The sequence below is a fragment of the Rhinoderma darwinii genome, chromosome 5 (assembly GCF_050947455.1).
Source record: "Rhinoderma darwinii isolate aRhiDar2 chromosome 5, aRhiDar2.hap1, whole genome shotgun sequence".
Taxonomy (NCBI): Eukaryota; Metazoa; Chordata; class Amphibia; order Anura; family Rhinodermatidae; genus Rhinoderma; species Rhinoderma darwinii.
The window spans coordinates 158,143,593-158,164,856 of NC_134691.1; the positions used below are offsets into that span (position 1 = coordinate 158,143,593).

General features: G+C 42.7%; 1 long non-coding RNA gene across 1 annotated transcript in view; it reads left to right on the forward strand.

Annotated features, from left to right (window-relative positions):
• Positions 1–21,051, forward strand: part of LOC142652786 (uncharacterized) — a 37,410-nt gene extending 16,359 nt beyond the window's left edge. The window contains exon 3 of the long non-coding RNA XR_012847926.1: positions 20,973–21,051. This is a non-coding gene — a long non-coding RNA (uncharacterized LOC142652786). The remainder of the gene's footprint in view (positions 1–20,972) is intronic.
• The last annotated feature ends 213 nt before the right edge of the window (positions 21,052–21,264 follow it).

Genomic DNA, 21,264 nt, shown 5'->3' on the forward strand with positions numbered 1-21,264 from the left:
CACTGTTAATGCTTGCCCAAAAAGGTCGTGTTAAAAATAGTTACGGCGCGGTGAGGAAGGGGGGCCCAAGTTTGGGTAACAGCCCAGGGCCCATGGTCTACTTAATCCGCCACTGGTACTGATCCCCACCTTATGCCAGTCTGACAATGCATACAACTTGTTGTTGTTAAGGACCCTTACACATAATATTACAAGCTGGCAGTGTGTGCTTAAAATGTATCAATGATCATTCAAAACAACATTCAAAGTTTTCCCTATTGCACTGGGTACTGGTACATACACCCTTATCACACGTCTCACATGCACTTTCATATATATTCATTTGACTACTACAATCCTGACAAAGAACCTATTATTACAAAGAACCTGATTATTACAGAACCCCTTTTAGTTGTTATAGCGTCTTACCCTGTTTGTCACAATAATCTTTGGCTGTACGTCAAACTACGGAGCTTCCCCTGTTGCTCCAAGTTCTCCATTATCAGGACTTAACCGAAGAAGTCCTAATGATACTACTGGATATCACCTCTGAATATCCAACTTTTCTGTCCCAGACTCTCTGCTATACTCGCGCAGTCTGTCGATGTTCGCAACTCTCTGCTATAAACGCGCAGTCTGTCTATTCGGACAGTTGCCAAGTCAGGCGTCCCTGATACTCGGCTCCCTCAGAACAACCAGGCAACAGGAAAACATTCCCATTTGATCCTTAACAGTTTCTACACAACAGCCAAATAATAAATACAATTTTCAACAGACCTATAACAATTCACAGTTCATTGCAGGTTCACTACACAGCATTCAGCTTCCTCGTCTTACACAGACAGATATACGCCATGAATTCACACTACTTCTACACAAGTTTCTCTCTTTTTTTCCTACGTCATCACATTTCACAGGAGGGGGTCATGCTCTCACTCCTCACAGCTTCTGTTCTCAATCTTAACAATTTCAATGTTCAATGCCGGCAAAAATTCTCCCATACCATGAACCTCCAAGATTCACACATCTGTACAACAACTCAAGATAACGTACGTATCTGCAATCATTCATCACACTAAGGCCTCATTTACACGAACGTGATATACGTCTGTGCGACGTGCGTGCTTTTCACGCGGGTCGCACGGACCTATACAAGTCTATGGGGGCATGCAGACAGTCCGTGAGTTTTGCTCAGCGTGAGTGCGCTGAAAAAAACTCACGACATGTTCTAAATTTCTGCGTTTTCGCACATCACGCACCCATTGAAGTCAATGGGTGCGTGAAAACCTCGAAGGTCGCACGGAAGCACTTCCGTGCGAACTGCGTGATTCGCGCAAGAGCTGCCAAACTCTGAATGTAAACAGAAAAGCACCACGTGCTTTTCTGTTTACAAACATCCAAACGGAGTGTCTTAGAGATGAGCGAACCGAACTTCACCGGGTTCGGCCGAACTCGTTTTGACCGAACCCGGCAAAAAATGTTCCCGTACGCGACGTCAGGAGACAGTCACCGTCCAGGGTGCTGAAAGAGTTAAACTGGTTCAGCACCCTGGACAGTGACTTCCGATCACAATATACATGAACGTGTAAAAAAAAAAAGAAGTTCTGACTTACCGATAACTCCCGGCTTCTTCCTCCAGTCTGACCTCCCGGGATGACAATTCAGTCCAAGTGACAGCTGCAGCCAAGCACAGGCTGCAGCCAATCACAGGCTGCAGCGGTCACATGGACTGCCGCGTCATCCAGGGAGGTGGGGCCGGATGTCAAGAGAGGGATGCGTCACCAAGGCAACGGTCGGGAGACCGGACTGGAGGAAGCAGGAAGTTCTTGGTAAGTATGAACGTCTTTTTTTTTTTATTCACAGGTTGCTGTATATTGTGATCGAAATTCACTGTCGAGGGTGCTGAAAGAGTTACTGCCGATCAGTTAACTCTTTCAGCACCCTGGACAGTGACTGACGTCGACTAGCCTCATCTCTATGATGGCGGCTGCGCGAAAATCACGCAGCCGCGCATCATACACTGATGACACACGGAGCTGTCAAGTGCCTTTTGCGCACGCAAAACGCTGCGTTTTTTGCGTGCGCAAAACGCACACGCTCGTGTAAATGAGGCCTAAAAGCGTTCAACATACCTGCTGGATAAACACTGCGTATCAGGAGATGTGACGTCATGACCGCTAATTCCGGCCTCGGCAATGAATGAGTGAACCATGTTTGTAACAATAAGCTTCTTACGTACCGGCCGGTTTTTGATATTCACTGATGCAACTGCCGTCAGGCCTCCAGCGACAGCGTATCAGACGAGCAATCTCCCGCGTTTTCGGCACCAAAAACTGTTAACGCAATCATGGGCCAAAATATATTAGACTGAAATTTGTAATGGGTATGTCAACCGATACCCGCCCTCCAGTGATTTATCCAGCTTCCAAATCATAGGTGATAGATATATATATATCTGAGAGAAAAGATGACACAAGAGACCATGCTTGTATGCTCAAAATCCTTCTCTGATCTTTATTGATCCAAACAAGTATATAAGTATAATGACAGGAAAGGTGTAGGCTTTGGTTTCAGACGATCATCTACATTATGATAATGACTCTGATTCAGTCAATCAGAATATTTCAATGCATTATAATAATTCTTCACCCTTGTCCCATGGGAAGACACACATTTCAGAGACACAAGTAAAATTTGTCTCTACTTCTTATCTCACTAGAGAATGGAGACTGCAGATAAGTTTAAATCATTTAAACAGAGGGCTGAATCCCCTTCCCTCATGGTAAACAATGTCATTGTTCATTCGGCCAAGGCTATTTGATCTGCTCCTTACAAGAGTAATAAAACATTCAATTCAAGAACACATAACATAGAATTGCTTCAAGACATCTGCTGACATTTACTTTTTACTTATTAAAGAGGCTCTGTCACCAGATTTTGCAACCCCTATCTGCTATTGCAGCAGATAGGCGCTGCAATGTAGATTACAGTAACGTTTTTATTTTAAAAAAACGAGCATTTTTGGCCAAGTTATGACCATTTTTGTAGTTATGCAAATGAGGCTTGCAAAAGTCCAAGTGGGTGTGTTTAAAAGTACAAGTCCAAGTGGGTGTGTATTATGTGCGTACATCGGGGCGTTTTTAATACTTTCACTAGCTGGGCGCTCTGATGAGAAGTAACATCCTCTTCTCTTCAGAACGCCCAGCTTGTGACAGTGCAGATCTGTGACGTCACTCACAGGTCCTGCATCGTGACGGCCACATCGGCACCAGAGGCTACAGCTGATTCTGCAGCAGCATCAGCGTTTGCAGGTAAGTCGATCTTACCTGCAAACGCTGATGCTGCTGCAGAATCAACTGTAGCCTCTGCTGCCGATGTGGCCGTCACGATGCAGGACCTGTGAGTGACGTCACAGATCTGCACTGTCACAAGCTGGGCGTTCTGAAGAGAAGAGGATGTTACTTCTCTTCACAGCGCCCAGCTAGTAAAAGTATTAAAAACGCCCCGATGTACGCACCGAATACACGCCCACTTGGACTTTTACTTTTAAACACACCCACTTGGACTTTTGCAAGCCTCATTTGCATAATTACAAAAATGGTCATAACTTGGCCAAAAATGCTCGTTTTTTAAAAATAAAAACGTTACTGTAATCTACATTGCAGCGCCTATCTGCTGCAATAGCAGATAGGGGTTGCAAAATCTGGTGACAGAGCCTCTTTAATCTCAAAATGGCTCCTTCAGGCCAAAAGATGGATTCCAGCGATCCAAAATGGATGCCACCATACAAAATGGAGTCCATGCAAAATGTTATCTTTTAAACATTTTCTAATCACTTTCACAATATATATAATTTATTTTAATTTTATTTTTTATGATAACCTGTGATCTTACTTTACTTGTAAAGTGAAATAGGGACATACAATATAACATGCTACTGATTTAAACCAAAAATTCGATGCATGATGGGAGCAATCCTGGCCCTTGCTCTTGTTATTCGCGCAACAGCAGTAAAAAAATGAATGTAAACAGAAAAGCACCACGTGCTTTTCTGTTTACAAACATCCAAACGGAGTGTCATAATGATGGCGGCTGCGTGAAAAGCACTCAGCCGCACACCATATGAACATGACACACGGAGCTGTTAAGTGCCTTTTGCGCACGCAAAACGCAGCGTTTTTTGCGTGTGCAAAACTCACACGCTTGTGTAAATCCGCCCTTAGATGTCTGTTCTGCTCTGTACAACCTTCTCCTCTTCTGGTGTCTATAAACACAAAGAAAATAGATTAAGGACTTTATTATCTGTATTATGGCTCCACCAATGGAAAATGATTTTACAGAGAAGTGTGCCGGCTACTTTTATTTAGCACATTGCCAACAGCTTCTGCAAAACTGTCAACCATCCATTGAGCTTTTCTATACAGTGCCCACCAAAAGTTCCGGAACACCCTCATAACTTTTTTTTTTTTTTTTTTAAACAATAAATTTTTATTGAGATTTCCATATAAACAACATTTGACATAAAGGTGTATTGTTACATACACTAGTATTACAACAATGTTAACATCAGTGATCTATTCCGTTCACATAACATATCAACAAAGAACAAAAAAAAAACAATAAAGGAAGGGATCAGGAAGGAAGGCATGGGGGGGAGGAAATTGCCGAAATCTGTGTTATCTCCACCTCCACTTTATGAAATATTATCCAGGGATTCCAAAAGGCAGTATAAGAAGCGTATCTATTTTGTCTAAGATAGAAAATGCGTTCGTATACACAATGTGTTGACACCTTGGCCACCACCTCTTCCCATGTGGGTGATCTTGGAGACTTCCAGGCCTTAGCTATTAGTAGTTTAGCTGTAAGCAAAACATGACACACTAGGCGTTGATAAACAGGCGGGATCCTCTCTATTTCTAAAGATAGCAATGCTAGCCCTGGATCTGGGAGAAACGGAATCCCCATAACCTCTGAAAGTAACCTAAAAATGTTGGTCCAAAAGTCTACCAGGCGGGGACATTCCCAAAATATATGATATATCGAGCCTTCATGGCCACAATTACGCCAACATAGGTTGGAAGTTTGAGGATATATCTTAGCCAATTTGGACGGAGTGTAATACCACCTCAACAGAACCTTATGGAAAACTTCCAAAAGGTTCATACAAACTGATGATTTCAAAGTCCATTTAATTGCTGTTTCCCATTGTGCCAGAGAGAAAGATTTACCCATGTCTCTCTCCCAGTTTAAGAAATGAGCTCGCCTAGAAGTCTCCACATCCCCATTCAGTACATCATATATTCTGGCCGTAAGGTTCCCAACCCCCCAACCAGACCCGGAGAAAAGTGCACTAGTAGATAGGGGCATTTGAAGCTCTGTCAGAGGTGAAGCCGCTAAGTAAGATTTAATCTGAGTATACTTATAAATATCTCTATCTGAGACCTGATACTGTTCCTGAATGATGGCAAAGGGCTTAATATCTTTCCCCGAGAATAGGTCAGAGACAAAGTGGATGCCTGTCAACGGCCAATGTTTGATTCCTAAATTGGGAATCATTATTTCTAGCACCCCTATCGGTATCTGTATCTTTCTGCTCCCAGGAGCTCCAGTGGACTGTGCGATGAATTGAAGCCAGCATTGCACTGCGACCTTAACGGTGGGGATATTGGGAAGAGGAAGGTCAGGTTTTAAGGCATGGGCCAATAGTACATTAGATAAAGGTTGACCCCCTATTAAATGGTGTTCAATCGATGGCCAGCTAACTCCCGTAGAGGAAGTAAACAATTTTTCAGATTGTTTAATTACTACTGCTTTCTGGTAGGATAAGAGATTAGGGACTCCCAGCCCCCCTCTATGCTTCCTCTTCATCAGGAGGGACACTGCAATCCGAGGTTTCCTTCCTCCCCACAGGAAATTCTGAAGTTGCTTCTGGAACTTAAAAAGCCATATGTGCGGTATAGGGATTGGCAGCGTACGCAGGTAATATAATACTTTGGGCAATATGAACATCTTGTAACACACATTGCGTCCTAGCCATGAGGGTTCGTGTGAAGCAATTTGATCCAATTCTTTCTGTAGGGAAGTTAGAAGAGGTTCAAAATTTATTTTGGGAAGTCGGGACAAAGGATAACCTATTTGGATTCCCAGATAAGGAATGGAAGAGTTTTCCCATTGATATGGGAACTCAGTTAGTATAGATTGTTTCAGGGACGGGGTGATAAAGAGCCCTAGAATTTGAGATTTAGCTGCATTCACCTTATAATAGGATACTAATCCAAAGCTAGAAATAAGTTGAGAAATTTCCCTTAGGGAGGGCAATGGGTCAGTAATAGTCAAAATAATGTCATCCGCGAACAAACCAATCTTATGTTGTCTAAACCCCACTGGAATACCACGAATCAGCAAGTTAGATCTTATCGATTCTGCTAGAGGTTCCATAACCAGATTAAATAACAAGGGGGACAATGGGCATCCCTGCCTGGTGCCATTGGTAATATGGAAGGGGGTAGACAGGAAACCATTAGAAAGAACTTTAGCAGTAGGATGAGTATATAACGCTTGTATAGCCTTAAAGGCATGGTGTTGCCAGAAAAACATGTTTTTTTTTAAAAAATTAAACATTTAGTGTGTGGGTGATTAAACATTGTTCAAATTTTTTTTATTTTTTTCGCGAGTCAGGAAATATTATAAATTATTTCTAATTTATAATACTACCCATTTTTGGTCACTAGATGGAGCTAGTTCCCAAAATTGCAGCATTGCAACATTGGGTTAAAAGCCCTCGCTCTAGTGAGCTCTCAGCATCCCCCCCTCCTTTATCCTGGCTAGTGCCGGGATAAATGAGGGGTTTGAACGGTGTAACCTCCTACACTGTGTGTCGCCATTTTTTGAGCTAACACACAGCGTAGTAGGTTTACATACAGTAGTAAACACACAAACACGAACATACATTGAAAGCTCTTACCTGCTCCTGCCGCCGCGGCTCCCTCCGGCCCGTCCGCTCCGTTTGCTGCCGCTGGTCCAAGTGCACAAATCCGGAAGCCGCGACCGGAAGTAGTAATATTACTGTCCGGCCGCGACTTCCGGTCCACAGGAAAATGGCGCCGGACGGCGCCAATTTCGAATTGGACTGTGTGGGAGCGGCGCATGCGCAGTTCCCACACAGACGCCGTACACGGAAGTCAATGGGACGGGAGCCGTTCACAGTCCCTATGGGACTGTGGCTGCCGTATTCCATGTCTGTATGTGTCGTTAATCGACACAGACAGAAATGGAACAAAAAATGGCAGCCCCCATAGGGAAGAAAAAGTGTAAAAATAAGAAAAAGTTAAACACAAACACACAAATGAATATAAACGTTTTTAATAAAGCACTAACATCTTTAACATATAAAAAAATAATTTGTGATGACACTGTTCCTTTAAGTATGTTACCCACGAATCCAAACTTCGTCAAAGTCGAAAATGCAAACCCCCAGTGTATTCTATCGAACGCCTTCTCTGCATCCAGGGTAAGGAGGAGAGAAGTCGCTTGCGATTGGCCTGCCTTAGTTATGAGATCAATTATTCGTCTAGTACCGTCAGGAGCTTGCCTCGCTTTCGTGAAACCAACTTGATCAGTGTGGACTATTGTGGGCAGATTGTCTAATAATCGGGTAGCTAGAAGTTTGGCGTAAAGTTTAGTATCACAGTTAAGAAGGGAGATGGGTCTGAAATTGGCCGGGGTTGTAGGGGATTTTCCAGGTTTAGGGATCGTTACTATCGTGGCTTCCAGCATTTCCTGGGGTAAACTTCCCTCCGTCATTGCTTTATTAAAGACTGTCGTGAGATAGGGAACCAGAATGGGGTTAAAGGTTCTGTAGTATTCGTTGGAGAACCCATCTGGGCCAGGAGATTTATTGGTTTTAGATAAATTAATTATTTTGGACACTTCTAAAAGAGAAATAGGGGCGTTTAAACTAGATAATTGGTCCTGAGATATAGAAGGCAACTGAACCGACTCTAAAAAGGTTTGAATATCTTTATCCGAGGGTTGTGGAGTTTGGGAATCAGTCTTTAAATTATATAATTTAGAATAGTAAGAGCTGAATTGGTCCGCTATAGTTTGGGGGTTGGTGATCTTTGACCCATCTGTTAGTGAGACTAGATGTGTGGTTTTAGTTTTTAGTTGGCGTTGTTTCATTCTACGAGCCATTAGTTTACTAGATTTATTGTAGGAAGTATAGTAGTTTATTCTTAAGGCAGCAATCTTTTTATCGAATTCATCTATGAGGAGAGCTTTCAAATTCCTTCTAAGGGACATGAGTTTCTCATGCAGGGAGGGAGACTGAGTTTGTTGGAGTTCTTGTTCCACAGAACGCAAATTAGACAGTAAAGATGCCAAGGCGGCCATTTTCAATTTTTTTGTATCTTGCCCCCTGTTGTATCAAAAACCCCCCGCATAACCGCTTTATGTGCATTCCATAAAGTGAATGGGCTTAGATCTGAGGATTCATTCAAAAGAAAATATTCCTGCAATTGAGAGGAGATTTTCTCCCTATACTCGGGAAGACTGATAAGAAAATTATTGATCCGCCATGAAACTCTTGGCGAGAGGGTAGGTCCTAAAGAGAAAAGGAGATATGCGGGAGCGTGATCTGACCAAGTTATTTGCCCAATCTCAGAAGCTTTAATCCCTGATATAGAGTTCCTATCCACTAAAAAAAGGTCTATTCTGGAAAATGATCGGTGTCTTGTGGAATAAAAGGTGAATTCTCTAGAAGATGAGTTCAAGCATCTAAATGTGTCATATAACTCTACCTTAAGTAACCAAGAGGTTAGAGTTGGGGGAGACCTTCTGTCCTGGTTAGTAGAGTCCCATTTGGCGTCAGGGATTATGTTGAAATCTCCACAAACTATAAGATTCTCTTGCATAATTCTGCGGATTTTGCGCATGGTTTTGTTGAGGAAGCGTATTTGGGATGCATTAGGAGCATATATATTAGCAATAGTGACGGGACAGTTGTTGAGCAAACCCACCAGGACTAAAAATCTCCCCCGCTCATCAATAAGAGAAGACTGCATTTGAAAGGACACTGTGTCCTTAAAGGGAATGTGTTGCCAGAAAAACATGTTTTTTTTTTAAAAATTAAACATTTAGTGTGTGGGTGATTAAACATTGTTCAAATTTTTTTTATTTTTTTCGCGAGTCAGGAAATATTATAAATTTTTTCTAATTTATAATACTACCCATTTTTGGTCACTAGATGGAGCTAGTTCCCAAAATTGCAGCATTGCAACATTGGGTTAAAAGCCCTCGCTCTAGTGAGCTCTCAGCATCCCCCCCTCCTTTATCCTGGCTAGTGCCGGGATAAACGAGGGGTTTGAAAGGTTTAACCACCTACACTGTGTGTCGCCATTTTTTGAGGTAACCCACAGTGTAGTAGGTTTACATACAGTAGTAAACACACACAAACACTAACATACATTGAAATCTCTTACCTGCTCCTGCCGCCGCGGCTCCCTCCGGCCCGTCCGCTCCGTTTGCTGCCGCTGTTCCATGTGCACAAGTCCGGAAGCCGCGACCGGAAGTAGTAATATTACTGTCCGGCCGCGACTTCCGGTCCACAGGAAAATGGCGCCGGACGGCGCCAATTTCGAATAGGACTGTGTGGGAGCGGCGCATGCGCAGTTCCCACACAGACGCCGTACACGGCAGTCAATGGGACGGGAGCCGTTCGCAGTCCCTATGGGACTGTGGCTGCCGTATTCCATGTCTGTGTGTGTCGTTAATCGACACACACAGAAATGGAACAAAAAATGGCAGCCCCCATAGGGAAGAAAAAGTGTAAAAATAAGAAACAGTAAAACACAAACACACAAATGAATATAAACGTTTTTATTAAAGCACTAACATCTTTAACATATAAAAAAATTATTTGTGATGACACTGTTCCTTTAAAGGCTATCAGCACTCCCGCCCTTTTCTTTTCTGCATTAGATGTGTAGATTACCGGAAATTTGTGATGGGTAAATTTAGGACAATGGGACTTGGCAAAATGTGTCTCCTGTAGACATACAATGTCAGATTTAGAAGTCAAAGCATCCTTCCATACCGATGTTCTCTTAAAGGGAGAATTAAGCCCCCTGGTGTTCAGAGACATAAGTTTAACCGCCATGCATAATATAATATAACCGAAAAGCACAGCATGGATCTAAAATGGTTCAGATAGAGTAAAGATGCAGCCGTCAGCAAGCATGTATTCAATTATGAACCAGATCCTGGGGTGTATACCCATAAAGCATCCTAAAGCATTGCATATGGCCGAAAAGAGAAAAGATGCAAGACAAGAACATATGAGAAAATAGAAAAGTACTTTAATGAAAATTGCACATAAATACACAATAATAAAAAGAATCCATCAACCAACAGGTTAAAAAAGACATGCACGCCATGCACTATACAAGATAAGTAACGTCTAAAGTAGACAAGAAGTATAATCTGGTAATGAGGGTACGTCGGTACATAAATATAAATGAATGCAAAATGACTACAAATGTATGCCAGATGAAATGGTCAAAGGAGAAGTACTCAAAGGTATAAAGATAATACCATAAATGGATAACATCAATATATGAACAAATATGAACAGCATATGATGATAGAACACTGGCCCCAGACGAAGGCAGTTGCGCCGAAACGCGCGTTGGGGCAGACACATTGCCGTGCACTCACCTGGATGTTTAATGGGTACGTGTTCTATCATCATATGCTGTTCATATTTGTTCATATATTGATGTTATCCATTTATGGTATTCTCTTTATATCTTTGAGTACTTCTCCTTTGACCATTTCATCTGGCATACATTTGTAGTCATTTTGCATTCATTTATATTTATGTACCGACGTACCCTCATTACCAGATTATACTTCTTGTCTACTTTAGACGTTACTTATCTTGTATAGTGCATGGCGTGCATGTCTTTTTTAACCTGTTGGTTGATGGATTCTTTTTATTATTGTGTATTTATGTGCAATTTTCATTAAAGTACTTTTCTATTTTCTCATATGTTCTTGTCTTGCATCTTTTCTCTTTTCGGTCATATGCCTTGCATAATACATATAAAGTATGCTATATGTAACAAAAACGGTATTAGAGCCTTGCTCGTATATGAACATATCGTGACGGACATAAATAACAATAATCTTAGGCTTTATTCAGACGAACGTAAAATACGCGCGTGCAACGCGCGTGATTTTCACTCGCGTTGCCCGGACCTATATAAGTCTATGGGGCCGTGCAGACATGTGCGTGGTTTTTGCGCAGCGTTGCTCCGCTGCCAAAAAGGCACGACATGTCCGTTGATTCAGCGTTTTCAACGCATCACGCACCCATTGAAGTCAATGGGTGCGTGAAAACAACGCAGGGCACACGGAAGCACCTCCGTACGCACAGCGTTTTTCACGCAACACTTGTTAAGTCTATGTAAATGAGTTGAGCAGACTAGACAAAACAACTACAAACCAGGAAGTGGCTTTTCACTTTCTGAGCACATGCGCACAGTTTAAACTGACATCTGCAGCAATAGTAGTTTTTTAACCTGTAAAACCACCCAAAAACAACAAACACGGGCCAAAGTGTGAGGTAACGTGAAATCTTGATGCGAACATGTGCTCACAGCAAGCAGGTGTTGGAGAAGGTGTCTTTTTGTAGGCTGCCCTCTCCATTACTCCATCCTCCGTTGTTTTGACGCGCGTAAAAAACGCATGCCATACGCGCGTTAAATACGCTATCACGCTGCCCAAACGGATGCCACACGCAACTCCAACGCAACCGAAACGGCGCGTTTTTCACGCGCGCAAAAACGCAACGTTCGTGTGAATCCAGCCTTAGAGCAGCAATTTCAAGGGAGGAGGACAGGGAAGGAAAAGAGAAACTGAAAAACTGTAGCAAGATAAACATCACTTAGTGAGAAAGTGACTACGCCAAACGACCAGGCTGAGAGTCACCTAAGACAAGTGGGGAAAGAGTCTACTTGGACACCATCCCGATCTCCAATTAGCGGCCAATACCCCGGAAATGATCAAGGTCGAGATTTCCCAATCCACTCCGGCGAAAGTCTCGAAGGGGACCTTCTAGTAGGGGCCGTGGAGGGCGATATAGGTGCGAGTCCCCATTTATGAAGTAGGGCAGCTCCTTCCTCTACATCCGCCATAGTGTGCAGGACTCCATTCCTGTACACCAGTAATTTGGTAGGAAATCCCCATCTGTCTCCCACGTCGTTTTTCCTCAACGCCAATGTAAGAGGCAGAAATTTCCTCCTTGCAGCGTTACTTGGGAAAGGTCCGCATATATGTGTATCTTCTCGTAAGGTGCAGGAAGAGCCGGCATTCGTCGTGTAACAGACATGAGGGAATCTTTGGTATGAAAAAAGTGGATCCTTGCAATCACATCCCTTGGTAATTCAGCAGAGATAGATTTAGGTTTAGGAAGCCTATGGGCTCTGTCTATTATAAGATCCTCAGGTTTGGAAGTGGGTAGCACATCCTTGATAAGTTGCTGCAAGTATGCGGTTAGATTGGAAGGTTGGACCGCCTCCGGGATTCCTCTAAATTTGATATTATTCCGCCTATTGCGATCTTCTAAGTCAGCCAACTTGTATTTTAAAGTTTGCATTTCTTCCTCCAAAGACCCATGAGCATCCACTATATCGTTATGTGCATTAGTGAGTTCATTCCTTTTAGACTCCACGTGGTCCACTCTGTCTCCCAAGTCGTCAATAGCATTAGAAAGCTTCGTGGAGAACCCCAATAAATCGCTGTGAAAAGAACCTCTGAGGGCTAATACCACATTTTTTATAAAAGCTTCTGAAGCAGCTTGTTCTGATGATGGTATATCTTCTAAGGCCACAATGTGTGGAAACGTATCTTCAATACTGGGAACCTGTGTTACTGTAAGGCCTGCAGGGCTGGGGGGAGGAGACACCTCTGATACCTGAGGGGAGGACGCCATTTTAGATATGGGGATAGCTGTTATTGCAACAGAGCGTCCCTTCCCCATGGAAGCTGTGCTTGGCGTTTCTGAATCCCCGTCCCCACAGGGCACAGACTCACCCTCGGCTGTCCTCCTGGACGTGTCATCATCCAGATCTCCCCCGGACGAGGAAGGAGAGGCGAGCGGGACTCCGGCCGTGGACGACGCCTCGCCGCCATATTTGTTCTCCTTCGCGGAGAAGAAGTCGGTGAGACGCTTGGGCCCCGTTTTCGATGACTTCGTCCGGGTCATCATGTTACCGTGTTGTCGGGAATAGTAGGACTGGCAATCCGGTGGGTATTATATGTCGCTAAGGTCGTAGCTCGGAGATCTCAGAGCGGAGCTCAAGGAGATGCGACCGCTCTGTTCGGCATCTAAGCCACGCCCCCACACCCTCATAACTTTTGAACGGCTCGAGGTAGAGATTTGAAACTTGGTGGGATTTAATGAGGTCCTAAAAACTACCAGTTAACGCCAACAAAAAAACACCCCCACCAGGGGTCACCTAAATCTTAAAGGGCACGGGGAGGGGGTCGAGTGGGGGCTCATTTGAAAGCTCTTTTCAATACGAAAACAGTGCCGCAATCGATTTTGAGATATTTAACTTTAAAGTTATCATCTTCATTATCGGCTACCGCCGTTGTTGGCATTACCCAAGATGTATCGCGCGGGGGGAAAATTCTAATGGTGTGTGGGCGCGTGTGCGTGTGTATGTGTGAGCTTGGGAATGTCACATTAAGGTGACTTTAAATTACGTATTATTGCAACCGGCCTCGGCGATACAAAATGCACCTTGTCTACGATTGTAACATGTCATGTGTACACATTTCGGTAGTTGCTTGTGAATTTCAGAGAGCGCTAATTCAGAGAGTCATTTTCATTTTTGTACATTTCTATTGTCATATCACAAAATGCATTTGACCGAAATGGAAAGGATCACTTTATTGATTATGAGAGGGTATGGCGAAGAAAAAATAAGATCCTATCGAGAAGTAGTGGCTTTATTCAATGCCACTTATCCTTCCCGTGATCCAATTTCATTATCAACGGTTAAAAGAACTGTTCATCGTTTCGAAATAACCGGTCCAATTAAAGACGCACCAAGATCCGGAAGACCCAAACATGCTTGTAATGATGAAAAAGCTTTAGATGTTCCGCTCACTGTACATGATAATCTTCATACATCTGTCTCGAGTGGAGCATAACAAAATGATATCAGCGCCACATCAGTCCGTCAAATTTTTAAGAGGCATCATTATCATCCTTATAAAATACGTCTAGTTCAGGAGCTATCCGAAGATGATTATGACAGAAGAGTGGAATTGTGCGATACAATGATGACACGATTTGATGATCATCAGATTTTCAACTGGACCGGTTTTTCGGATGAAGCTACATTTGAACTAAACGCTTCTGTAAATCGACAGAACATGAGGTATTGGGCAGATGAAAATCCACATTGGATGTGAGACAGTCATACCCAGTATTCTCAGAAGGTTAACATTTGGGCCGGAATATTGCTCAATCATATTGTAAGACTGTTTTTCATTGAAGGAAACATAAATGCAGAAAATGACTGCAATTTGCTAAGAAACCAAGTGATACCGGCCCGATAGAATGGCCACCGAGATCGCCAGATCTGACCCCATTAGACTTGTTTTACTGGGGGTATTTAAAAAGTAAAGTCTGAGACTAGGATCGCAAACTTAGACGAGCAGTGGGAAAGAATAGTGAACGTTTCGAATTCAATCACACCAGATGTTATAAATAACGTTATCGACACGTTTTACGTTCGCTTAGGACACTGTCAAGTTGTTGAAGGACATCAATTCGAACCTTTGATTTAATACAGTAATTGTTATGTTTGTACTAATACACATAATACATGTCCTTGGTCTTGATACCACCTCGGGGGTCCGTTTTGGTGTCCTTCGATGTGGTATCCCTGTATACTTCTATTAGTTATAGCAAAGGCATGGAAGCAGTCAGGTGTAGACTGTACACTTCTGATTATACAGTACCAGCTTGTGAGTTTATTATATCATTCACAGCGTGATCTCGCGAGATCACGCTGTGCTGTTATTAAGTCCCACAGAAAATTTGTAGTTGAGCATGAGATAATATATGTAAAGATATATTTACCTCTGTTTGTGGAAGTTCTTTTTGCTGTTGTTGTATGGGGTCTTCTGACCTTATATCGTCACGTATATTATCTGATGCTCAACTACAAATTTTGAGAGTTTGTGAGTTTATTATATCACTTGTGGAATTGATCTTGACCTCTAATTATTTCACTTTTGAAAATAGATACTACTTACAGCTCATTGGGACAGCCATGGGGTCCAACATGGCGCCGTCATGTGCCAATATTTTTATGGATATGATAGAGGAGATGTCGATCTATGTATCCCACCACATCTCACATGTTCTGAGGTGGTGGCGATACATAGACGACATCTTCCTCATCTGGACAGATACTGAGACATCTTTGGTATCTTTTCATCAATACCTTAATACATTAAATGATGATATACAATTCACCGTGGTTTATTCCATGGAAACTATCCAATTTTTAGATGTCACGGTTATGATCGATTACAATAAATTTAAGACTAAACTACATACAAAAGGACACAGATTGAAATGCTCTTTTAAGGTTTGAAAGTTGTCATCCAAAAAACACTATACGATCACTGCCTTATAGTCAGATGATCAGGGTGAAACGTATAGTCGATGATCAATCGGATTTGGACCGATCACTTGAGACAATGACTTCGAATATTTTACAGAGGGGCTATCCTAAACGATTGATAGTCACACAGAAAGAAGGTTAAATATATACCAAGGGAGGAACTCTTTGATAAATCTAAATGGGCTACACCGAAATAAATTCCCTTAATCTCCACATACAGTGTCTTTAGTGGTGATGTTTCCAATATTCTAGCTAAACATTGGCCTAACTAAAAAATAGTCTTGCTGTAAATGACAGCTTACAGCGTAATCTCGCGATACTACGCCTGCTGTGATGTAAATCAACCACAAACGTTAGCAAAGTCTCAGGATTCTGAATACACATCCCGTCCTGGCTGGAGGTAATGTCTATTCACTGTCAGGACCCTTGAGTAACGTTAGTGTGTGTGTATGTGGCTGCACATAGTGATCTAATAAGAACACTATGTGAAGAATAAATTAATGGAGAGAAGTGTATGACGCTGATTGGTTAGCGTCATACACTTCTCTCTACAATGCCCACTTGGTCAAAAAGTAAAACACGCCCAGTTGGGCATTAAGAAAATCATTAGCATAAAGCTAATATAGGTCATAACTCCGTCAACAATGATAATTTTTCTAAATAAAAAACACTGCTGTAATCTACATTACAGCGCCGATCACATTATGTAGAAGATAGGCCACTTATAATGTGGTGACAGAGCCTCTTTAAAGGGAACAGCAGAATGGGAGGGATTATGTAGCATAAAGGTGAGGATGGGCTGCAGAAGCGAGAGACCACAGATGACTGGGCAACAAACTCTACAGCCGTCCAGAGAAGTTGTTATCGCAGCCTGGGCCAGGTGAAGAAGAAAAGAAGAGAGATCAACGGTCAGAGAACATGTCACCAGTGTCTGTGACTGTCTGATCAGTGCTGTATTCTCTTGTGTAGTCCGCAGCGTGATGATACTCTGCAGAGCAGATGTGTAGGACTGGTAATTGACCACTATATGGTCACTATATGGCAGTATTATTGGTTATATTTATCCTTGTTTTATGTTCGCATACACTTCTCCCGGACTCTAAGAGCATAGGAAGTATATATTTGTCCCTGACTGTCATTTACCTTCTTTTGGTGAAGATGTGACTTACATATTTTCAAATGCTTGTGTAGTGTGTGTAGATAGGGCCATATTTACCACTAGGCACTAGCCCCGGGGGTGCAGCTCCTAGGGCGTTCAACAGGGAAGGGGGCAGGGGGATCATTTTTTTAAAATTAAAAATGTAACTCATGACCTGACCGGTTAGTGGTCAGGTCACTCACAGGGCGGCAGGGGTGGGGTGGGTGTGCGCTTTACCAGCGCTCCTTAGGCCCCATGCACACGACCGTAAAAACTCCCATAATTACGGGCCTTAATTAGGGCACGTAATTACGGGCCCATAGACTTCTATTGGCCACGGGTACCTCCCCATATGCTTACGGGAAGGTGCCCGTGCCGTTGAAAAAGATAGAACATGTTCTGTTTAAGGCTGTAATTACGGCACGGGCAGCCCATAGAAGTCTATGGGGCTCCCGTAATTACGGGTGACTACGTGTGTGTGCACCCGTAATTACGGGAGCGTTGATAGGCGACGTAAGTAAATATTCACTATCCAGGGTGCTGAAAGAGTTAAACGATCGGCAGTAACTGTTTCAGCACCCTGGTCAGTGAATACCGATCAGAATATAGATAAAGATGTAAAAAAAAAAAAAAAAGACGTTCATACTTACCCAGAACTCCCTGCTTCTTCCTCCAGTCCGGCCTCCTGGGATGACGTTACAGCCCATGTGACCGCTGCAGCAAATCACAGGCCAATCACTGGCTGCAGCGGTCACATGGACTGCCGCGTCATCCAGGGAGGTCGGACTGGATGTCAAGAGAGGGACGCGTCACCAAGACAACGGCCGGGTAAGTATGAATTTCTTTTACTTTTATTGCAGAAAGCGCTGTCCCTTCTCTCTATCCTGCACTGATAGAGAGAAGGGCTGCCGATTACTGCAGTGCAATTTTGCAGCCAAAAACCTGCCCGTAAATACGGGTGGAATACGGGTGACACCGGACCCGTATATACGGGCACGGGTCCGTACATACTGGTGCAATACGGGTCGAATACGTGTGACCAAGGACCCGTATTTACGCCAGTTTTTACGGGTGGACAAAAATACAGTCGTATGCATGAGGCCTTAGTCTGTAAGACATGCCCACTGTTAATGGATTGGCCAGGGCAGCTGTGGGCATGTCTTAGACTCAATCTAAGAAGCGCTGCAGGGGGAACGGACGACAGAGCAGGACAGGAGGGCACCGCAGCAAGTCAGGTAAGTATTGCTACATTCTTAGTGTAATATAGAAACTAGAGAAAAGGAGTCCAGAAATATCAATATTGAAAAAATAGAAAATCTTTATTATTAACCAAACATTGAGAATCTAAAACAAGTCTATTACTGGATCAGAATAAATGTACACTTTGTCAGAAAAATGTACAAACAGTATATGGCATGAGAAGTCACATATTTGTTATATCCCAGATCAGGGATATATACATATAGGTAGGTATATGTCAGGACAGGAAGAAGAAAACAAGTGAAGAGCTCAGATGAGAGCTTGTGCCTGATAAATGTAACCAGTGCAATAAATATATATATAGGACCCGACAGAACCTCAATAGTGTGCTTACCCCTTGAAAAAGCTACACGCGAAAACGCGCGTCGGGGTGTCACTTTATCCTCTGGATCACGCAACCACGCTACTGAGCATGGGTAAGCATACTATTGAGGTTCTGTCGGGTCCTATATATATTTATTGCACTGGTTACATTTATCAGGCGCAAGCTCTCATCTGAGCTCTTCACTTGTTTTCTTCTTCCTGTCCTGACATATGCCTACCTATATGTATATATCCCTGATCTGGGATATAACAAATATGTGACTTCTCATGCCATATACTGTTTGTACATATTTCTGACAAAGTGTACATTTATTCTGATCCAGTAATAGACTTGTTTTAGATTCTCAATGTTTGGTTAATAATAAAGATTTCAAATTTTTTCAATATTAATATTTCTGGACTCCTTTTCTCTAGTTTCTATATACCATTTTTTGGAGTCCTTATCTCTAATAAATGTAGTGGGTGGTTGAGACTTCTGCTTCCCACCCTGATATTTATGTGTCCTGTGAGACTTTTTCGTCTAATTATTCTTAGTGTAATGTAGTGTTGGGTTGGTTAGCACGGTGCATCGATACTGTTTCAATGCCGTGCACCCTCAAACGGTTCAATACCGTTAATGTATTGCGATAGTAAGCCGCACAGCTTAGTATTATTATACATGAATGTAGTGAGCGGGGCTGCGGCTGTGTAATACAGTCATTGCCCTGCTCCTGACAAGTGTGTGCGCGTGGTCAGCATGAGGTGATGCGGCCGGCGCTGCACAAAATGAATGCTGGCACTGAAGTCAGCGAATATGGTGGGCGCACTGAAAAACCCCTATGTTCTCTGTCTTCAGGGCCAGCAACGCCACTCATTAGTACAGCACTGGTCACATCGTCACAATGGCTGTATCACACAGCCACAGCGCTGCTCTAACGGCGGAGATCAGAGAAACCTCTCATCTCTGCCGCTATTCCCCTGAATGCTGCGATCAAAGCTGAGCGCAGCATTCAAGGCGAAAATCCAAAGGGGGATGCCCCTTGAATCACGTCATTCTCTATGGCAGCGACGAAAATAGCCAAACGCTGTACTCGCCTATCTCCAGCGCTCCCATAGAGAACGAATGGAGTGGCAGTGCGCATGAGCGACCTGCCGCTTGGTTCAAACAAGGGTTATGGGACGCCCGTTCTCGTAAACGGTGGGGGTCCCAGCTGTCTGACACCCACCGATCAGCAAGTTACCCCTTACCCTACGGATATGGCACTATATGCCAGTATTATTGGTTATATTTATTCTTATTTTATGTTCGCATACACTTCTCCTGGACTCTAAGAGTATAGGAAGTATATACTTGTCCCTGACTGTCATTTTCCTTCTTTTGGTGAAGATGTGGCTTACGGACGGCATAGGGAGTAACTTGTTGTAACTGGAATACCCCTTTAAAGCTTAAAAATAAAAAAGTAAAAAGAAAGTAATGTTCAATAAAAACAATTTAAAAAAATACACACGCCCATTTTTTACAATAAACCATAAAATAATGGGCTCAATACATAAAACATACACACATTCAGTATTGTCGCGACCGTAATAACCTACACAACAAATTTATTGTGTCATTTATGATGTGTACAGTATAAAAAAATTAAATAAAAACTGCTTTCTTTCACTTATTAATGTGAGGCACGAGGTATTATGAATTTTGAACCTCCATGTGCCTCTCATTAATAGTAATTAGCCCCATCATGTACCTCACACATTAACCCAATGTTGTCCATTATGACTGAGAAACACGATGGGGTTAATTACTATTACTGTTAGGCACACGGAGGTTCAAAATTCATTACACCACGTGCGTCACATCAGAAAATGGAAGAACTTTTTTATTATTGTTGGCAAAGTATCGTTTTGGTATCGAGAATCGCAATACTACACAAAGTATCGGTATTGAAGTCCAAATTCTGGTATCGTGACAACCCTAATGTAATGTACTTACTTAAATTTTATCCGCGTCCTTAGGAAGCGGATACAGTTAAAAGTGCAGGTGAAGCAAGGGAACCATTAGTTCCCTTCCTCATCATTTGACGCTTTCTTGTGGCACAGGCGATGCGATGTCATTGCATCAACGGAGCCTTTATTGCTGAGCCCCGCCGACGCTAGTAACTCCTAGTGCGAGGATTCCTTTGTATCTGAAGGAGTCCCCGCTCTAGGTTTATAGTGGCACACGCACCCGAGATTCGCCAAAATTCTGGCGCATCTCGGGTGATCCTGTGTCACTTACAAAGCTTAGTAAACTAAGCAGTGACAGCTCTAAGCTGTCATTGGTTAGTTTACATCATGTGGTGGCCGGTTACCTAAGTTGATTGGCCTACTTTTAAAAGTAGGCCATTGAACTGAGGTAACCTGGGACCACATGATGTAAATGAATCAATGACAGCTTAGAGCTGTCACTGCTTAGTTTACTAAGCTTTGTAAGTGACACAGGATCACCTTTGATGTCACAGACCCAGGAAGGCAAGTATAATAATGGTTTTGCTTTTGTACTTATTAATGTTACTAATGTTTTGTTTTTTTTTGTTTTTTTTTTACAGGTTCGGTCGTTGGACTCTCTTGGATTCGAGGACTACTTCTATGATGGCGTTTTTTATTTTCAATAAATTGATTAAAGAGGGTTGTGTAGGGGTTTTTATTTCAATAAAATATTTTTTCTGTGTCTGTTTTTTTTTTTTAAACTATATTATTACTGCCTTAGTAATAGTGGCTGTCTGATAGACGGCGTCCATTACTAAGGTGGGGCATAGTGTAAGCTGGTGCCGAGGCTAACACTAACCTTCTATTATTACCCCAGTACCCACTGCCACCAGGGGTGTCGGGAAGAGCCGG